Source organism: Bubalus kerabau, chromosome 2, assembly GCF_029407905.1.
Source record: "Bubalus kerabau isolate K-KA32 ecotype Philippines breed swamp buffalo chromosome 2, PCC_UOA_SB_1v2, whole genome shotgun sequence".
In the NCBI taxonomy this organism is placed as follows: Eukaryota; Metazoa; Chordata; class Mammalia; order Artiodactyla; family Bovidae; genus Bubalus; species Bubalus kerabau.
The window spans coordinates 152,420,788-152,440,597 of NC_073625.1; the positions used below are offsets into that span (position 1 = coordinate 152,420,788).

General features: G+C 40.1%; 1 pseudogene; it reads left to right on the top strand.

Annotated features, from left to right (window-relative positions):
- The first annotated feature begins 12,118 nt into the window (after window positions 1-12,118).
- On the top strand, window positions 12,119-13,754 carry LOC129644946 (elongator complex protein 3-like; annotated as a pseudogene).
- Window positions 13,755-19,810: the final 6,056 nt, after the last annotated feature.

Below are 19,810 nucleotides of genomic sequence, written 5' to 3' on the forward strand. Positions count from 1 at the left end.
CATCCATGGAATTTTCCAGGCAAGAGTACTGGAGTAGGTTGCCATTTCCTTCTGCAGGGGATCTTTCAGACCCAGGGACTGAACCCAGGTCTCCAGCACTGCAGGCAGACACTTTACCATCTGAGCCACCAGGGAAGCCCAGCATTAGTATAGCCTTCCCTAAAGTTAGCAGATGTTACAAAAAGTAAAAGTTAACTTTTATTAAAATTAATTATTAAAGTTAATTTACCAAATGCAGGGTTAAGAAAATTCTCCAGACTTCTAGAGAATTTAGGATAGTGGTTCCCAACCCTTTCAGATCCAGTATTCCCTTGTTGTAAACATGTATCTTTGTAATACCTCCTTTACCATTCTGAAAACAAAATTCATATGAAACATAATTTCCCAAAAGACCAACAATAACATAATATATATTTTAATATATAAATCTTGGGAATGACTAAACCAAAAGACATAGATAGTCAGAAACTTGCCTCAATATGGAAAAACATGGTGAATATAACAGGTACAAACACAGGCTACGGAGTTGTGCTATATCAGATTCAAATACAACCAGTGTTGTTTGCTTTCGATGTCCTTTTCTGAAATAGTAAACAATCCTGAGCTCCAAACAAAACAAAATACAATCTTCCCTTAATTTACATGGTCATTGTATTCCTAAGATACTCAGTGTCTAGGATTACAAAATCACAACTACTTTGTGTTTATCTGTAAAACAGAGTTAGGTCGTGAACTTAATTATAAACAGATTTTAAAGCCACAAGAATAAAAATAAGTCCCAGGTAGCAAAGGACAACTCTTGCTTTTACAGAACAGACTGTGTGTTGCAGGCTATCCAAGACCTCTGGGCTAACTGGTGTGACAACATTCCCACAAATTTATAATTTATAAAATGTCTCCTAGGGAGCAGTACCATTCCTTTGAGAATCATGGCTATAGGCCTTCAGAGAGTCTTTAACAAGTTAATGTGGGCAGTGCTGAGAAAAAAAGTTTGCTAAATCACAGAACACTTCCCCAAAGCCCCTTCTGGAAAGACTATTAAATCACTAATCACACTTTGGGAAATAATGGTATTCATCACTTTTTAAAATTGAATTCAATAGTAAAAGCATGCTGAATACCTGCCACAAGAGAACAACAGTAAGAAAGCTCTGAAGATATGTTTTCCAGGAATAGAAGGCCTGATGCTTGGCTGGGCCTCTCAATTTATCAGTAATACAGAAAATATAACATATCTCCAAAAGGACAAGAGGAAGGGAGCTCATTAAAACTGTTGTAGAATACTCAGACCTAGACACAGAGCCTAAGTCATCAGTACCATTAAGGACAAATGGTATGAAAATTTTATACTTGGAGTACAGGTTGTTGCTTGGAAATTACTTCTATGGTCCTTGGATGTACTATACTTATTTTTTCAAGGTCTATAAATTTTTCTATGCCTACTTCCCAAAAGAAAATGGGATTTGTATATCAGTCCAGTGAAGTCTAGTGAATGAGGTGGGTAATCTTGGCTATTTTTTCACTGTCAATATATATAAGTAAACAATGAAATATATATATTTCCATTCTTTTCCCAAACAAACAGGTTTTATATGCATTGAAAGATATGTTTAAATTAGAAAGTCTACATTTTAGGTTTCACTTCTCCCAAACCTAGCTTTAACTCATAACCTAGTGATTACTAGAAAAATAAATAAAATCTCCACTATTCATGGCCTACTGAGGCTAAAATGTCCCAATCTCAACATCAAAGGAAGGAAATGTTAGTTGCTCAATCATGTCTGCCTCTTTGTGACCCATCGACTGTAGCCCACCAGGCTCTTCCATCCATGTGATTTTCTAGGCAGGAATATTGGAGTGGGTTGCCATTTCCTTCTGCAGGTGATCTTCCTTACCCAGGGATCAAACCCAGGTCTCCCACATTGCAGGCAGACTCTTTACCATCTGAGCCACTGGAAGGAAATAGACTCTAGTAAATAATTACAAAGAAAGACACTTCACCCAACCTGGAGCCTTGGAAAGGGTTTCTTGAAGACTAATAAGGAGCCAAAATTATCTCCTTAGTTACGCTGTCAATACATTCTTATTTCAACAGATTTTAACGTAAGTGTGAGAATAATGCTTCTGATTTTCCTAAGTACTTATCATGCACTAGTGCCACCTGGTGGACATTTTTAAACTACAGCTTAAAATTATTACTTAAAAAAGAGTTTGAGGTTTTCTCCATTAACTTAAAAAAAAAAAAAAAGATTATATGTATTTTATTATTTTGCAACATACTTTATCTCATAGTTTCTGTAACTTGAGGACCAATGCATTAATTCACTCCTATGAGATTCACCTATTAACCTAACTCAGGGTCACTTGCAACCTGGCCACATTTCATCTTTGTCCAGATTTGTAAATGGGTTGCTTCTTGGAAGAAAAGCTGTAACCAACCTGGATAGCACATTAAAAAGCACAGACGTTACTTTGTCGAAAAATGTCCGTCTAGTCATGGCTTTTCCAATAGTCATGTCTGGATGTGAGAGATGGATCATAAGGAAAACTGAGCACTAAAGAATATATGCTTTTGAACTGTGGTGTTGGAGAAGACTCTCGAGAGTCCCTTGGACTGCAAGGAGATCCAACCAGTCCATCCTAAAGGAGATCAGTCCTGGGTGTTCATTGGAAGGACTGATGGTGAAGCTGAAGCTCCAATACTTTGGTCACCTGATGCAAAGAACTGACTCATTGGAAAAGACCCTGATGCTGGGAAACATTGAAGACAGGAGGACAAGGGGATGACAGAGGATGAGATTGTTGGAGGGCATCACCGACTCAAAGGACATGAGCCTGAGCAAGCTCCAGGAGTTGGTGAAAAGACCAGGAAGCCTGGTGTGCTGCAGTCCATGGGATTGCAAAGAGTTGGACACAACTGAGAGGCTGAACTAACTTTAAATGGGTTAAGTTATCACATACATAAAGTAAGTATTTGCAGTAGTGTTGCAAAGCAAATTCAAATGAAATGGGCAAGAAGAGAGCACAGTGTTTATCCATATCTTTAAACCCACTTCAATTCTTTAGCGAGAAGACTTTTATTTATTCAGAAAATCCAAATTATAGATGGGTTTCCCAGGTAGCTCAGCTGATAAAGAATCCGCTTGCAATGCAGGAGACCCCGGTTCAATTCCTGGGTTGGGAAATTCTCCTGGAGAAGGGATAGGCTATTCATTCCAGTATTCTTGGGATTCCCTGGTGGTTCAGACGGTAAAGAATCTACCTGCAATGCAGGAGACCTGGATTTGATCCCTGGGTTGGAAAGATCCCCTGGAGGAGGGCATGACAATCCACTCCAGTATTCTTGCCTGGAGAATCCCCATGGACAGAAGAGCTTGGCAGGCTACAGTCCATGGGGTCACAAAGAGTTGGACATGACTGAGTGACTAAGCACAAATTATAGATTTCAGTGGTCCTGCCTGAACAGGATCCAGAGAAGCACAAGCTTTAAGGAGAAAGAATTTATGGTTATAACTACATCAAAGTTAAATACTTCTGTTTAATGAAGGATATTATGTGCAAATTTAACAGCTTAATATAAGGAGTGAAGATATTTGTAATTTCTGAAACCAGTAAGGACTATAAGACTTTTCATCAAATCAACACAAGACAAAAAAATCAAATAACGGGCAAAGAATATTAATAAGCACTGACCAAAAAGGGATATTAATGGATATTCTGCATTTTATCAAATAAATATAATTAAAATGAGAGATCGCTTTACACCTATCGGGCTGGCAAAAAATTATTTAGAAAAGTCTGATACTAGCAAGTGCTAGTGAAAAGTGTGAGGAAACAAAAGCCCTCAAGTATTGCTGATATGAAAGAAATCTGGCAGTACTAAGTATGCAAACACCCCACAACCCAACAGTCACATTCCTGGTTATATTAGCTACTTATTACTATACAACAAATTACCCAAGATTTAAACGCTTAAAAGGACAAATATTCATTATCTCAAAGTTTCTGTGGGTCAGGAATCAGACATGGTTTAGCTGAGTCTCTCAAAAGGGTCTCTCAAAAGGTTGCAATTGGGCTTCCCCAGTGGCTAGGGGAATCCACCTGCCAATGCAAGATACAGGTTTGAACCCTGGTCCGGAAAGATCCCACATGCTGTGGAGCAACCAAGCCCGTGGACAACTACTGAGCGTGCTTGACAGCCTGGGAGCTGCAACTACTGAGCCCACATGCAGCAACTGCTAAAGCCCGCACGCCCAAGGACCTGTGCTCTGCAACAGGAGAAGCCATTGCACTGAGACGCCTGAACACCGCGACTAAAGAGCAGACCCTGCAACTAGAGAAAGCACACAGGGCAAGGACGATTCAAAGCAGTTCATAAATATGAGAGTCAGCTGGGGCCGCAGTTACCGCAAGGGTAACTGGGGGAAACATCTGTCTTCAAGCTCACTTACAAACCTGTTGCCAGGCCTCAGAGCCTAGTTGGTTGCTGGTCAGGGACTTAAGGTCCCTGCCATACGGACCTCTCCATGCTTCCCCCAAAGAAGAGAGGATGAGAAATGGCAGGTAAGACAAGAGTCAGATCTTTAAAAATTTCATCTTGCAAGTGGCATCTCATCACAATTGCCAGATTTTATTCACTAGAAGAGAACCGCTAGGACCAGCCCACATTGAAGGGGAGGAGATTACACAAGGCATGAATATTAGGAGGCAGGGAACTGGGAGCCATTTTAGAGGCTGCCTGCCACACTGGATATATACCCCTGGAATTCTCAAAAGATCACTGTAACAGGGATGAGGCTGTTCATTGCAGCACTGTATGCAAAATAACTGCAGGCAACTTAAATGCCCATCAATGGAAAAACAGATGAGAAGAGAAAGGGTGATAAATGAGTATGGTAGAATACCATGGAAAAAAAAAAGTGAACCAAATTTATTTTACAGCAACATGGATTCACTTCAGAAACCTACTGCTAAGTATAAAAAAAGTAATAACGAATCAAATTATCAGCACACTTATTTAAATTTAACCCATCAATAACATTATTTATCTTTAAAGAATTTATGGGAAGTAGACACACATGGTCTAAGTGATGAGAAAAAGGAATGGGCATAATAAATTACATGAACCAAGATCAACATGCTACTGAAATGAGTAAAATCAACTTAATTCTGTGGATCTAAATGCATTAAAAACAAAGCTCCAAAGACAAGGAGTAAAATGACTACATCCCTCCAGTGCTATGCCCAAGCCCCCAAGTTCTTCCCAGACACAGTTACTAATTATAGAAGATATGTGCACAGTCTTCGCACAGATTGCTGCTGCTGCTGCTGCTAAGTCGCTTCAGTCGTGTCCGACTCTGTGCGACCTCATAGACGGCAGCCCAACAGGCTCCCCTGTCCCTGGGATTCTCCAGGCAAGAATAGTGGAGTGGGTTGCCATTTCCTTCTCCAATGCATGAAAGTGCAAAGTGAAAGTGAAGTCGCTCAGTCGTGTCCGACTCTTAGCGACCCTATGGACTACAGCCCACCAGGCTCCTCCATCCATGGGGATTTTCCAGGCAAGAGTACTGGAGTGGGGTGCCATTGCTTTCTCCATTGCACAGATTAGTTACCTGTTATTTTTCACCCCACCTACCCTTCTCTATGCTACTCTGAACATCTGGGGCTGGGAAACATCAAACTATTGATACATTTCTAAGGTCTCCTGCTGGGTGGCTTCCTGTTAGGCACTTAAGGGAACTGAGGAACCTGAAGAAGCAGAAAGGCCCTGGCTTCCAGTGTGTGACAGTTGCTGGTGGGCACTTGCTGCTATGGAAATAGACTCCAGATGAGCAGCCAGTGCAGAATCATCAGCCTTTAGTTAAGCGACACCACTTCAGCAGACCCTGGTGTCTTCAGGAATACAACAGCAGGTCAACTCAAAGGCAACACCACATCTGATCTCTTCTGATACACTTCTGACCTTCATCTTCCTTTTTCCTGCTCCAGGCCCCTTGTCTTCCTTTTTGCACTTCCAACTCCTTTATGTCAGTACAGTGTACAGACCATCTCAAAAATACTACACTTCTGTAATATTATCTTCATAATCATTGGACACAATTTTAAACAAACTGAATTCCCATTTTACAGATAAGGAGATTGAGTCAGAGAAGGAAAGTACCTGCCTGAGAATCACAGCTGGGATGTGAACTCAGGACATCTCTTATGTCTATGCACTTAACTATATTCTATACTTCCTTTCACACACATATAAGTAGACTAAAAATTGTATTTCCACATGATGTCATATTAAAAAAAAAGCGACTGTATGGTAAAGACAGATGAGTACCACCTGTGGGCCTTTAAAATAAACATTTATTTTGTATCCTCATACTTTAGAAAAAGGAAATTATAATAAAAGTTATATAATAAAGGATATGACCAATTTCCCTTCCTTCTTGATAGATTCATTCATATGCTTGGGGGTAAATATGGTTCCGTAAGTCATGCTACATGTCTGATGCTAACCTTTCCATAATAATATCTGACAGCAAAGGAGCATGTTATTGTGAACATTTATATTAATAGATCTGAACATTCTTAATGGAAAGAAAACTGCTTTTAATTTAACACAAAGGTCTCCCTGGATTGCCAAAACTGAAAATTGCTAGTCCTCATTAGTTGCCTTCTGCCTAATAATAACCTCAAAATGAAGATCCTCTCTTTTCCCTCACCTAAAATCCTCCTCTTCCCTTTTGCTAATGACAGCAATAACAAAGGGTCCTTTTGTGGACTCCAATAATTCCACTAGATGGAACTAAATAAACACACACACATACATACAAGCACCCTCTCTTCCATCACATTTTTCTCTAAAGAATATGTTAGATTATCAAAAAATGAATAAATTGCCTATTTATTGCCTAAATAAATCACTTAAATTTCTTTCACATAAATCACCTGATTTATTTATTATGATGATTTACTATTGGTGGCTCAGTGGTAAAGAATCTACCTGCAATGCAGGAGACGCAAAAAACACATTACCCTGGAGGAGGAAATGGAAACTTGCTCCAGTATTCCTGCCTGGAAAATTCCATGGACAGAGAAGCCTGGTGGGCTACAGTCCACGGGGTCACAAAGAGTCAGACACAACTGAGTGTATGAGCATACACACACACACACACGATTTACTATTAAAGAAAGAATCATTTCTTTTCCTCTAATATTAGCTCTACCTAATGACTCAGACAGTAAAGAATCTGCCTGCAATGCAGGAGACCCAAGTTCAATCCCTGGGTCAGGAAGATATCCTGGAGAAAGGAATGGCAACCCACTCCAATATTCTTGCCTGGAAAATACCATGGACAGAGGAGCTTGGCGGGCTACAGTCCACGGGGTCACAAAGAGTTGGACACGACTGAGCAACCCACACTTTCACTTCACTTTCACTATTAGTTTGTATACATGGCAATGCTTTTAACTCTCAAATTTTAATTCTGAAATAATCTACTTACAGGAAGTAGAAAACATATATATATACACACACACATACACAGGCAGGTCCTGTGCATTCTTCATCTATCCTCCCACCATGGTAACTAACATCTTACGTAACTATAGTACAGGACCAAAATAAGGAAACTGACACTGAGACAATCCATAGAGCTTACTCAGATTTTACCAGTTTAACAGACATATGTGTATGTATATGCGTGTGTACACACCTGTCTGTGCTATTTTATCACCTATGTAGTTTCCATGTGATCACCACAATCAAACTACGGAACTCTTCCATCATCATAGCTCCCATGTGCAATCTCAGTATAGCCACACCCAACCTCCACACATACCCCCATCACTAAATGCTGACAATCACTAAGCCATTCTCTTTATAAATGTGTTGTTTCAAGAATGTTATATAAATGGAATGACACAATTTATAACCTTTTGAGATTGACTCTTTTCACTCAGCATAATTCCCTTGAGATCCATCCAAGTTGTGTATATCAAACAGTTCATTCCCTTTTATTGATGAATATCCCACGGTATGAATGTACAAGTTTGTTTACAAGCAACAATTTTTAATTTTGTAAAAAATACCTGTTTTTCCCTAAAAAAATCTTACATGAAAATCAAATATCTAAATAAAAATGAAGTTGCTAGCTTGAAGCATGAGTTGGGACAGCCAGAGCTAGGTCTTCTTGGCCTCCTCCCCCATCTGCTCAAGACACCATTATTTAAACCAGTAAAGCCTAAAAAAAAGGCAGGAGAATGCATGGGAATGAACCCAATAAAATTTTTATATCTGCTCACAACAGTGAAAGTAGCAGTAAAACTCAGGCTGCTTTAAGGGAATCTACAGGAGTATACCCCCATCATCTTAACTGTAACCCTATGTGATGAGAGGGGGGAAGGGAGACTGCCTGTTTCTACATCAGAAAAAGTACTGTCCATTAACAACTACTTAATGAAATGAATTTTAAAGATGAGACTATCAGTTAGCTATTGCCAATAATACCACATAAGAAACCACTCCAAAACTCAATGGCTTAACAATAATCATTTATTCTCATACTTGGCATTAACAGTTATTTAGGAGAAGGAAATGGCAACCCACTCCAGTACTCTTGCCTGGAGAATCCCATGGATGGAGGAGCCTGGCAGTTAGTCCATGGGGTTGCAAAGAGTCGGACACGACTGAGCGACTTCACTTTCTTTCACTTTATTTCAAATACTAAAAGATGATGCTGTTAAGGTGCTGCACTAAGTATGTCAACAAATTTGGAACACTCAGCTGTGGCCACAGGACTGGAAAAGGTCAGTTTTCATTCCAATCCCAAAGAAGCACAATGTAAATAAGGTTCAAACTACTGTACAATTGTACTCATTTCGCATGTTAGCAAAGAAATGCTCAAAATCCTTCAAGCTAGGATTTTATAGTACATGAAGTGAGAAATTTCAGATGTACAAGATGCGTTTAGAAAAGGCAGAGGAACCAGAGATCAAATTGCCAACATCTGCTGGATCACAGAAAACAGCAAGGGAATTCCAGAGAAATATCTACTACTGCTTCACTGACAATGCTAAAGCCTCTGACTGTGTGAATCACAACAAACTGTGGGAAATTCTTAGAGAAACGGAACACTAGACAACCTTACTGACCTCCCAAGAAACCTGTTTGCAGGTCAAGAAGCAACAGTTAGAACCAGACAAGGAACAGTGGACTAGTTCAAAACTGGAAAAGGAGTACATTAAGGCTGTATATTGTCACCTTACTTACAGAGTACATCATGTGAAATGCCAGGCTGGATGAATCACAAGCTGGAATCAAGATTGCCAGGAGAAATATCAACAACCCCATTTATGCAGATGATACCAATCTAATGGCAGAAAGCGAAGCATAACTAAAAAGCCTCTTGATGAGGATGAAAGACTGGAAAAGCTAGCTTAAAACTCAGCATTCAAAAAACTAAGATCATGGTGTCCAGTTCCATCACTTCATGCAAATCAATGGGGAAACAATGGAAACAGTGACAGGCTTTATTTTCTTGGGCTCCAAAATCACTGCAGATGGTGACTGCTGCCATGAAATTAAAAGACGCTTACTCCTTGAAACAAAAGCTATGACCAACCTAGACAGCATGTTAAAAAGCAGAGACAGTAGTTTGCCAACAAAGGTCCGTCTAGTCAAAACTATGGTTTTTCCAATAGTCATGTACAGATGTGAGAATTTGATCAAAAAGAATGTATACCTGTGAGCAATTCATGTTGATGTATGGCAAAAACCAACACAATATTGTAAAATAACTATCCTCTAATTAAAATAAATAAATTTTTTAAAAAAGAGAAGCCTGAGAACCAAAGAATTCATGCTTTCAAACTGTGGTGCTGGAGAAGACTCTTGAGAGTTCCTTAGACAACAAGCTCAAACCAATCAATCCTGAAGGAAGTCGAACCTAAATGTTCATTGAAAGGACTGAAGCTGAAGCTTAAGCTCCAATATTCTGGCCACCTGATTTGAAGACCCAACTCACTGGGAAAAACCCTGATGCTGGGAAAGATTGAAGGCAGGAGGAGAAGGGGGCAAAAGAGAATGAAAGGGTTGGGTAGCATCACTGACTTAATGGACAAGAGCTTTAGCAAACTCCAGGAGATTGTGAAGGACAGGGAAGCCTGGTGTGCTGCAGTCCATGGGGTCGCAAAGAGTCCGACATGACTTACCAACTGAACAACTTTATCTGTCAACCCCACTAGAATGTGACTTCCCTGAGTGCAAGACCCATGTCTGTTATATTTAGCACTGTACATTGAGGCTAGTATGCTGCCTAGAAAATAAAAGGTGCTCACATATTTGAAAAAAAGACACAGTTATTTAGCGTGACCCTGCTTCAGATGTTCCATTCTGAGCCCAGTTGAGGAGGCAGAGACTATCAAGGGCATTTCTCTTTGTGGTGAAAATAGAAAGACAGGAACACAAGTGCAAATAAGCAAAGGCATTTTAATCTTCTTACCATATCCACTAACAACTCACTGCCAAAGCAAGGCACACAGCCAAGTCCAAAGCTAAGGAGCAAAGAAATACACTCCATCACCATGAGGACTGGGGAAATAGAATGCTATTTATTACCTACAGAGGGATTAAGAATTGTAACCAACAATTCAATCTACCACACTCAGAAGACTTGCTATCTCCCAAAATGTTTCCCCCATCTGACTGTGTCTTTGCTTAAGCCTTTGGTCCCTAACAAAAATGAAAATACTCCCAGCACTAACACTTTACTCCATAACTATTTATCCATCCCTTACTATGAGTATCAGACCATTTCCTATGAAAAGAGAAAAAAGGCCAACGTGTCTAGGGAAGGCAAAGAGTAAGGGACTGGGGAAACAACCCCAAACAAACTTTTGCAATATACAAATTTGCTGAGGATCAGAATCTATGTATTGTTACAAAATGAAAGGCAAAATGTTACAGAAATATAGTCACAGACGAAGAAAACAAATGTATGGTTACCAGGCAGAAAGGTGGGGGTAGAGGGGGAGGGATGAACTGGGAGACTGGGACTGACATATACACATTACTATACATAAAATAGGTAACTAAAAGACCTACTGGATAGCACAGGGAACTCCACTCAGTACTCTGTAATGGCCTATATGGGAAAAGAATCTAAAAAAAGAGTTTATATGTATAATTGATTCACTTTGCCATATAACTGACAGTAACACAACACTGTAACTATTCTCCAATTTAAAAAAAAAGGCAAAATGCCAAAATAGAACTGTACGATCAGAACACAGATATTTTTAAGATCCTCTCTGAAACACAGAATTCCACATCCCAGGCTATTCATAGTGTCACCATCCCAGGAATCTGTCTCATAACACTCTCCAGAGACTTCTACAGCATTCACTTATGCGGACACTCTAGATTCCAGATGAACATGGATTTATCTCAGCCTCTGTCAAGCAGCCTGCGCTTCAACATTATTTCTGATCTAAATGCATGAACAAAGAACTATCAGACATACTTAATACTTCCTGAATACAGCCCAATAGTTTATCCTTTTTATTAAAGGCTACCTTGTCTGAGTAGGTCATCTGTACTTCTCTGTCCACATGACCATTTACAAATACCATTTGTGCTATTATATACATTAAAGTACCCTGAAGGAAGAAAGCTATTTGCTGTGTGTTGCACTTATGTTGCACTTGTGTGTTTGTGATGATACTAGGTCAGACTTCTGTGGTTCACTAATTATAATCAGTACTACTCAAATAAAATTTATCAAGCTTAGAATTAGATGTAGGTTTTAAGTAAAATGAAGTCTTGACCAACATTAATAACTCTCCCTACAAATCCCATTTACTGCCTCTCTAACACCATTTACATTTGCTTGATTTCTTATTTCAGGGACAGACTCATAAGTAATTACTTAAAACTATGCCCATTTTTTAAAATACTGACTTCAATCAAATCATACTACTAACTACCCAAAGACTATGCATTGCACTCGCGTTGCCTTAAATAAATGCTAATTAGAAAAGTCTAGTTAGAGAGACAAGTACATATAAAAACAGTAATGAGGAGTAGATATCTACATTTTCTGGGGTGGCGGCTGGTATGACAGCAGAGATGAGGCAGAAGCGCAAAGGTGATCTCAGCCCTGCTCAGCTAATGATGCTGACCATAGGAGATGTTATTAAACAACTAATTGAAGCTCACAAACAGGGAAAAGACATTGATCTAAATAAGGTGAAGACCAGGACAGCTGCCAAATATGGGCTCTCGGCACAGCCCCACCTGGTGGACATCATCGCTGCGGTCCCGCCTCAGTATCAGAAGGTCTTGGTCCCCAAGCTCAAGGGGAAACCCATCAGAACTGCCAGTGGGACTGCTGTTGTGGCTGTCATGTGCAAACCCCACAGATGTCCACACATCAGTTTTACAGGAAATACATGTGTGTACTGCCCTGGCGGACCTGATTCAGATTTCGAATATTCCACCCAGTCTTACACTGGATATGAGCCAACCTCCACGTGAGCTATCCATGCGAGGTATGACCCTTACCTGCAGACTAGACACCAGATAGAACAGTGAAAACAACTTGGTCACAGGGTGGATAAAGTGGAATTTATCGTGATGGGTGGAACATTTATGGCCCATCCAGAAGAATAGAGAGATTATTTTATTCGAGATTTACATGATGCCTTATCAGGACATACCTCCAACAATATTTATGAGGCCGTCAAGTATTCTGAGAGAAGTCTCACAAAGTGCATAGGAATTACTATTGAGACCAGATCAGATTACCGCATGAAGCGGCACCTCAGTGACATGTTGACCTACGGCTGCACAAGGCTAGAGATTGGGGTGCAGAGTGTCAATGAGGATGTGGCCAGAGATACCAACTGGGGCCACACTGTGAAGGCAGTGTGCGAGTCCTTCCACCTGGCCAAGGATTCTGGCTTCAAAGTGGTGGCTCACATGATGCCTGATCTGCCGAACATGGGGCTGGAGAGAGACACTGAACAGTTTACAGAGTTTTTCGAGAACCCAGCTTTCCGTCCTGACGATTTGAAACTCTACCCTACTCTGGTGACTCATGGGACAGGGCTCTATGAGCTCTGGAAGTCAGGAAGATACACGAGTTATTCCCCCAGCGATCTGATCGAATTGGTGGCCCGGATCCTGGCCCTCGTTCCCCCGTGGACTCGAGTGTACCGCATGCAGAGAGATATTCCAATGCCGTCAGCTCAGGACTGGAGCACGGAAACTTGAGAGAGCTGGCATTTGCAAGAATGAAAGACCTTGGAATACAGTGTCATGATGTGAGAACCAGAGAGGTTGGAATCCAAGAAATTAATCACAAAGTCCGGCCATACCAGGTTGAATTGGTGAGAAGAGATTATGTTGCAAATGGAGGCTGGGAAACCTTATCGTACAAAGACCCAGATCAGGACATCTTGATTGGCCTCCTGAGATCACAGAAGTGTTCAGAGGAGACATTCCATTTCGAATTGGTTGGGGGTGTGTCCATAGTCCAAGAGCTGCACGTGTACGGAAGTGCGGTCCCCGTAAGCAGTCGGGATCCCACTAAATTCAGCATCAGGGCTTTGGCATGCTGCTGATGGAAGAAGCAGAATGAATAGCCAGAGAAGAACATGGATCTGGGAAAATAGCTGTTGTATCAGGGGTCAGCACCAGGAACTACTACAGAAAGTTTGGCTACAGACTGCAAGGTCCATACCTGGTAAAGATGCTAGAATAACACCACACCAGTCCACCTTGAGGCATCTCCTCCCGGGCAGGAAACCGATCCAGGATGTCTTGAAAACTCAGCACAGAGGCTGAGCAAAGCAATTGGATCTCCCTGAGCCCCTGGCAGGAGGCTCCCCCTCGCCCTGGAGCCTGGAAACCTTGCTTAGGGCTGGGTTGGGCTTCTGCTGACCAAGCCCATGGAGTCTGGACACTCAGACCCTGCCACACCACCCACTCCTGCATGTTCTCAAGATGTCACCTGTTTTCGAGGCTTAACTCCTGTATCTAGTTTCTCGGTTTTGCATTAGACTTGCAAGTGACCTAACCGTGACTCAGGCGAAGAGACAAAAAGCAAGTTAACCAGCTCATTTAGACACCACGATTCATGAACTAAAACTGGTTATGTCACTTAAGGAGTAAACTTAGGGGCAGGTTATTTATACAGAGTATAGACAAAGAGTCATGTCGGGATCATGTGAAAGCTGTCAGACGTTGATCTCTGTCCTGTTACTATAATACGTATGCGTTCCAGCACTAGTTTAAAAAATGAGCTTTCATTTTAATGGCAGTCATTGTGGTTCCTGCACTGCTGTTTGAAATATCTGTGATGGGGAGAGAACAGGTGAGGGTTCAAGCTTGAAACCAGCCTTTCTCAGTTCACTGGCTGCCATCTACAAAGGGCCATTACAGACATCCATTTATTTCAGGATTTTTATTGCCTGTACTTCCCACACACTTGACAACTGCAAAGCGCTGTGGGCGGCACTCTCGCCCAGAGAGGCGTATGGCGTCCCCGTTGGTCTGTCCTGAGCAGGCAGTCTGCCACACACACGTCTGAGCTTGTGTGTCCCTAAGACATGAAGACATAGCCATTCTTCCCTGCATTTTAATTCTTTCAGTTTTAAATGGAGAAAACTAAAAGTTTAACTCTGAGTTAAACTCACATATGAAAGTTAAAAAAAAAAATACTGGAAACGGGCCCAAATCTAAAAATAGGAGAAAGATTGGCTTTTTCAAAGCATCATCTTCTAGGACTGCCTCTCTGTGACTTCCAGGTAAGCTATTAAGGAGACTCAGCCTGGAGAGGGTCTGTTCTTGAGCATGGCTTAACCTGCATCCCTGGGATTCGGTGGCATTTTACAAAAAGTTATAGTAAAGGGAGTTGATTCCTCTAAAGGTTTGAAAAATAAAATCTTCCACACACACACAAAAAAACAGTAACGATAACTTAGGAGGCATCTAAAAACTAAAGAGAGAGATGATAACTGTCCTAGAAGTTCAACACACAGATCACCATGGACTGGGCCCAACCTACTTAAGTTTGGAAAATATTAAATGAAAAGAGACAACAGGTCAATCATTAAGAACAGCAAGATTTTAAGAGACACTCCTAAAAATTGTACCACACAGCATCATTCTGGAAAAGACTTTTTGTAATGTGTCCTGAGATTCTTATATGCTCTTTGACAGCAATTTCATTCCTAAGAAAATAATGAGCAAAACAAAGATTGTTATAAGGAAAAAAAATGTGGCAACAACCAACTTTCGAGGTAGGATAATTAAATGTTGGCATATCAATCTACCAACTGTCTAATGCTGTGCAACAAGAGCAAACCCTAAGTGGCATGTAAGCTTATTGCTCACATGCCAAGTTAGTTGAGGCTGGTTCACCAGTTCTGCTGATCTTAGCTGGGTTTGTTCAATGTATGAGGTTGGCTGGCTTCATACAGGGTAACTGGGGCAACCTGGTCTGTGCCATCTCTTCCTCCGACACTCACCTAGGCATGTTTTCAGTTAAGACAGAGACACGAGCCTCCTGAGCCCTCAACTCAGAACCTTATTCTAATCACCAAACCCAAAGAGTAGAAAGGCACTACAAAGTTACATCAGGGGTCAACAAACTATAGACTACAGGCAAAATCGGACCCACTACCTGTTTTTTTAAATAAAGTTTTATTAGAATATAGACACTTCCTTTCATTTATATATTTCCCATAGATTTTTTACACTATAACAGCAGTGTAGTAGTAACAGAGACCATACAACCTAAAAATCCTTAAATGTTTATTATTTGGTCTTATTGTGAATTACAAGATAAAGAGAATGGACTCAGGAATAGTGAAGAATTAGGACTATTTTCATAATCCACCAGTGGAATATGTTTTATTATTAAATATGTTTTAAAAATTTTAATGGTTTAGAAAAGGTTTATAAAAGAATGTTAATGTTAAAGAGAAAGGAAGGTACAAAAATATACAGACAGTATGATCTCAACTCTACATAATTATATATAAGTAAATACAAATATCACAACTAATTCATGTATATAATCGTCATATAAATATTTAAAGGCAAACCATAGACAAAAATATTTTCAAAATATATATCTGATAAAGGACCTTTATACAAAATAGACAAAGAATTTTTAAAACTCAAGAATATAATTAACACTGTTGTATGTTATATATAAAAGAGTGTAAATCCTAAGAATTCTCATCACAAGGAAAATTATTTTTTTCCATGCATTTAATTCTGAATCTATATGAAATAATGATATTCACTAAACTTATTGTGATAATCATTTCATGATGTATATCATTATACTGCATACCTTAAACATATATAATGCCGCATGTCAATTATATCTCAATAAAACTGGAAAAAAAAACTCAATTTAAAAATGGGCCACCAAAGACAAATATCATATGATATCCTTTATATGTGGAATCTAAAACAAAAATGATACAAGTGAACTTATATACAAAACAGAAATAGACCCACAGACATAGAAAACAAACTAATGGTTATCAAAGAGGATGGGGGATAAATTAAGTGTTTGGGATTAACATATACACACACTACAGTATCTAAAACCGATAACCAAAAAGGACCTACTGTATAGTACAAGGAAGTATACTCAATATTCTGTAATAACCTACAAGGGAAAAAAATCTGAAAAAAAAAGATACATATGTATGTATAACTGAATCACTTTGTTGTGCACCTGAAACAAACACAACATTGTAAATAAACTATACTTTCATTAAAAAATGGGCCAAAGATCTGAACAGACACCTCATTATATACAGAAGATATACCAGACGGCAAATAAGCAATATGAAAAGACACTAATCATCCTTTTATCAACAGGGAATTGCAAATTACAACCATGAAATGCCACCATACACCTATTCAGTTCAGTTCAGTCGCTCAGTCGTGTCCGACTCTGCGACCCCATGAATCACAGCACGCTAGGCCTCCCTGTCCATCACCAACTCCCGAATAACTAAAATCCAAAAAGCAAACAAAACCAAGTGCTGGCAAGGATGCAAAGCAGCAAGAACTCTCATACATTGCTAGTGGGAATGTAGAATGCCACTTTGGAAGACAGTTTGGTAATCTCTTCCAGAGCTAAACACAGTGTTACCGTAACAGCCAGCAATCTTGCTCCTAGGTATTCATCCAATTGACTTGAAAACCTTTATCAACACAAAAACCTGCATACAAAAGTTTATAGCAGATGTATTCATAATAACCAAAAGCTGGTAAACAAGATATTTTGACAGGTGAATGAATAAAGTACGGTACCTCTATACTAAGGAATATTATTCAACAATAAAATACATGCACTAACAAGGAACAAAAGACAAAATAACATTAAAGACATAATGCTAAGTCAAAGAAGCCAGTATATAAAAGGCTATATATGATTGCAATTACATGACACTCTGGAAAGGCTAAACTATACAGAGAGTAAAATGATTAGTGGCTGCCAAAGGTATCGGGTTCAGGATGAATAGGTGAAGTACAGGGGACTTTTAGAGCAGTAAAACTATTCTGCATCACACTATAATGGTGACTAGAAGACATTATGCGTTTATCAAAACCCATAGAACTTTATAGCACAAAATGGACCTTAATCTAAGAAAATTTTTAAAAATCATTTAGGAAGTCAGGGGATTAAATGCAGACTGTGACAAGAGATTCTAACTGTATTACCAATATACAGAAACTTCACTGAAGATGCATGTGTGCTCAGTCAGCCATGTCCATCTCTTTGCAACCCCATGGACTGTAGTCCACCAGGCTCCTCTGTCCATGGGATTCTCCAGGCAAGAACACTGGAGTGGGTTGCCATTTCCTACTCCAGGAGATTGTCCCAACCCAGGGTTTGACCTTGAGTCTCTTGCATCTCCTGTGTTGGCAGGCAGATTCTTTACCACTGGGTGAGCCACCTGGGAAGCCTGTACATGTATACCAAAATTACTGAATAATTAGATAAATGAATGGCAGATGAGAGGACCAGAGTTTTAGGTTTTGTTTTTTGTTGTTTTTTTTTTTTTTTTTTTACTATTGGAGTGGGAGTTTACAGATAAACCATGGAAGTCAGATGGATCCACGATGTAAAGAATTAAAAGCTGGGGATAATATGAACTCATATTTAGCTTAATACAGATATAAATAAGTATAAACATTAATATATAGATTACTATAAAAGCATTTTTTTCAGTCACTCAAGGCCTGAAAGAAATGACACCCAGTACTTTTGCCTAGAAAATCCCATGAACAGAGGAGCCTGGTAAGCTGCAGTCCATGGGGTCGCTAGAGTCAGACACGACTGAGTGACTTCACTTTCACTTTTCACTTTCATGCATAGGAAAAGGAAATGGCAACCCACTCCAATGTTCTTGCCTGGTGAATCCCAGGGACGGGAAGCCTGGTGGGCTGCCATCTATGGGTCGCACAGAGTCGGATACGACTGAAGCGACTTAGCAGCAGCAGCAGCAGCAACAAGCATACCTTGTGCCTAGATACTGGCTTTTAAAACCATTCTCCAATAAATGGAACCAGAATTTCTTGGCAAAATGGCTGATTCTAAAGCAGTAAATACACAAAATGAGTCTGTAGTACCATAATTATGGTGGCAGAGAAGGGGAATGTGAAGGGGGAGGGAGACAAGGAATGGGGAAAGGGGAAGTAGAGAGAGGGGAGGAGGAGAAAGGAGAGGAAAAGGGAAAAAAACACATATACAAGCCCAATGGGACTGTGTCAAAGCAAAGGAAGATCAACCAAAAGAGCTACAAATAGCTGAAGCTAGAACAACTCAAACAGCAAAGTACAGTAGTATTAGCTAATAACCTCAATATAAAGTAAGTACTCCTGAGTCCATGTTGCTCTAAATAAATGACTGACCTAGTATAGATGTCCCTGAGAATCTGCAAAGGATTAGTTCCAGGACACCCCAGAGGCTCCAAACTACAAGGATAAAGGGCATAATATTTATACATTGCACACACCATGGTGTACACTTCAAATCATTTCTAGATTTATTTAAAATACTTAATACAATGTAAAGTGAAAGTGTTAGTTGCTCAGTCGTGTCCAACTCTTTGTGATCCCATGAACTATGGCCCTCCGGGCTCCTCCTTCCACAGATTTTCCAGGCAAGAACACTGGAGTGGGTTGCCATTTCCTTCTCCAGATCTTCCTGATCCAGGGATCAAACCCAGTCTCAGGCATTACAGGCAGACTCTTTACCATCTGAGCCACCAGTGAAGCCCAATACAATGTAAATGCTATATAAATTACTGTAACTTTTCCCCAAATATTTTTTTACAAAATTTTTTAAAAGTGAAGTATAGTTAGTTGATTTACAATGAAACACTATACTGAAGGGAAAAACAGAATGGTTGTATGGATACAGAATGACCGTAAGTTTATTGTTTACCCTCATTGCTGACTTGGAGCTATGCTCAATGCCACTGATCAACAGCACAAGAGTATTGTATTGCATATTTCTCCAGAAATGGAGAAGGCAATGGCACCCCACTCCAGTATTCTTACCTGGAAAATCCCATGGACGGAGGAGCCTGGTAGGCTGCAGTCCATGGGGTCGCTAGGAGTCGGACACGACTGAGCGACTTCACTTTGACTTTTCACTTTCATGCATTGGAGGAGGAAATGGCAACCCACTCCAGTGTTCTTGCCTGGAGAATCCCATGGACAGAGGAGCCTGGTGGGCTGCCGTCTATGGGGTCGCACAGAGTCAGACACGACTGAAGCGAC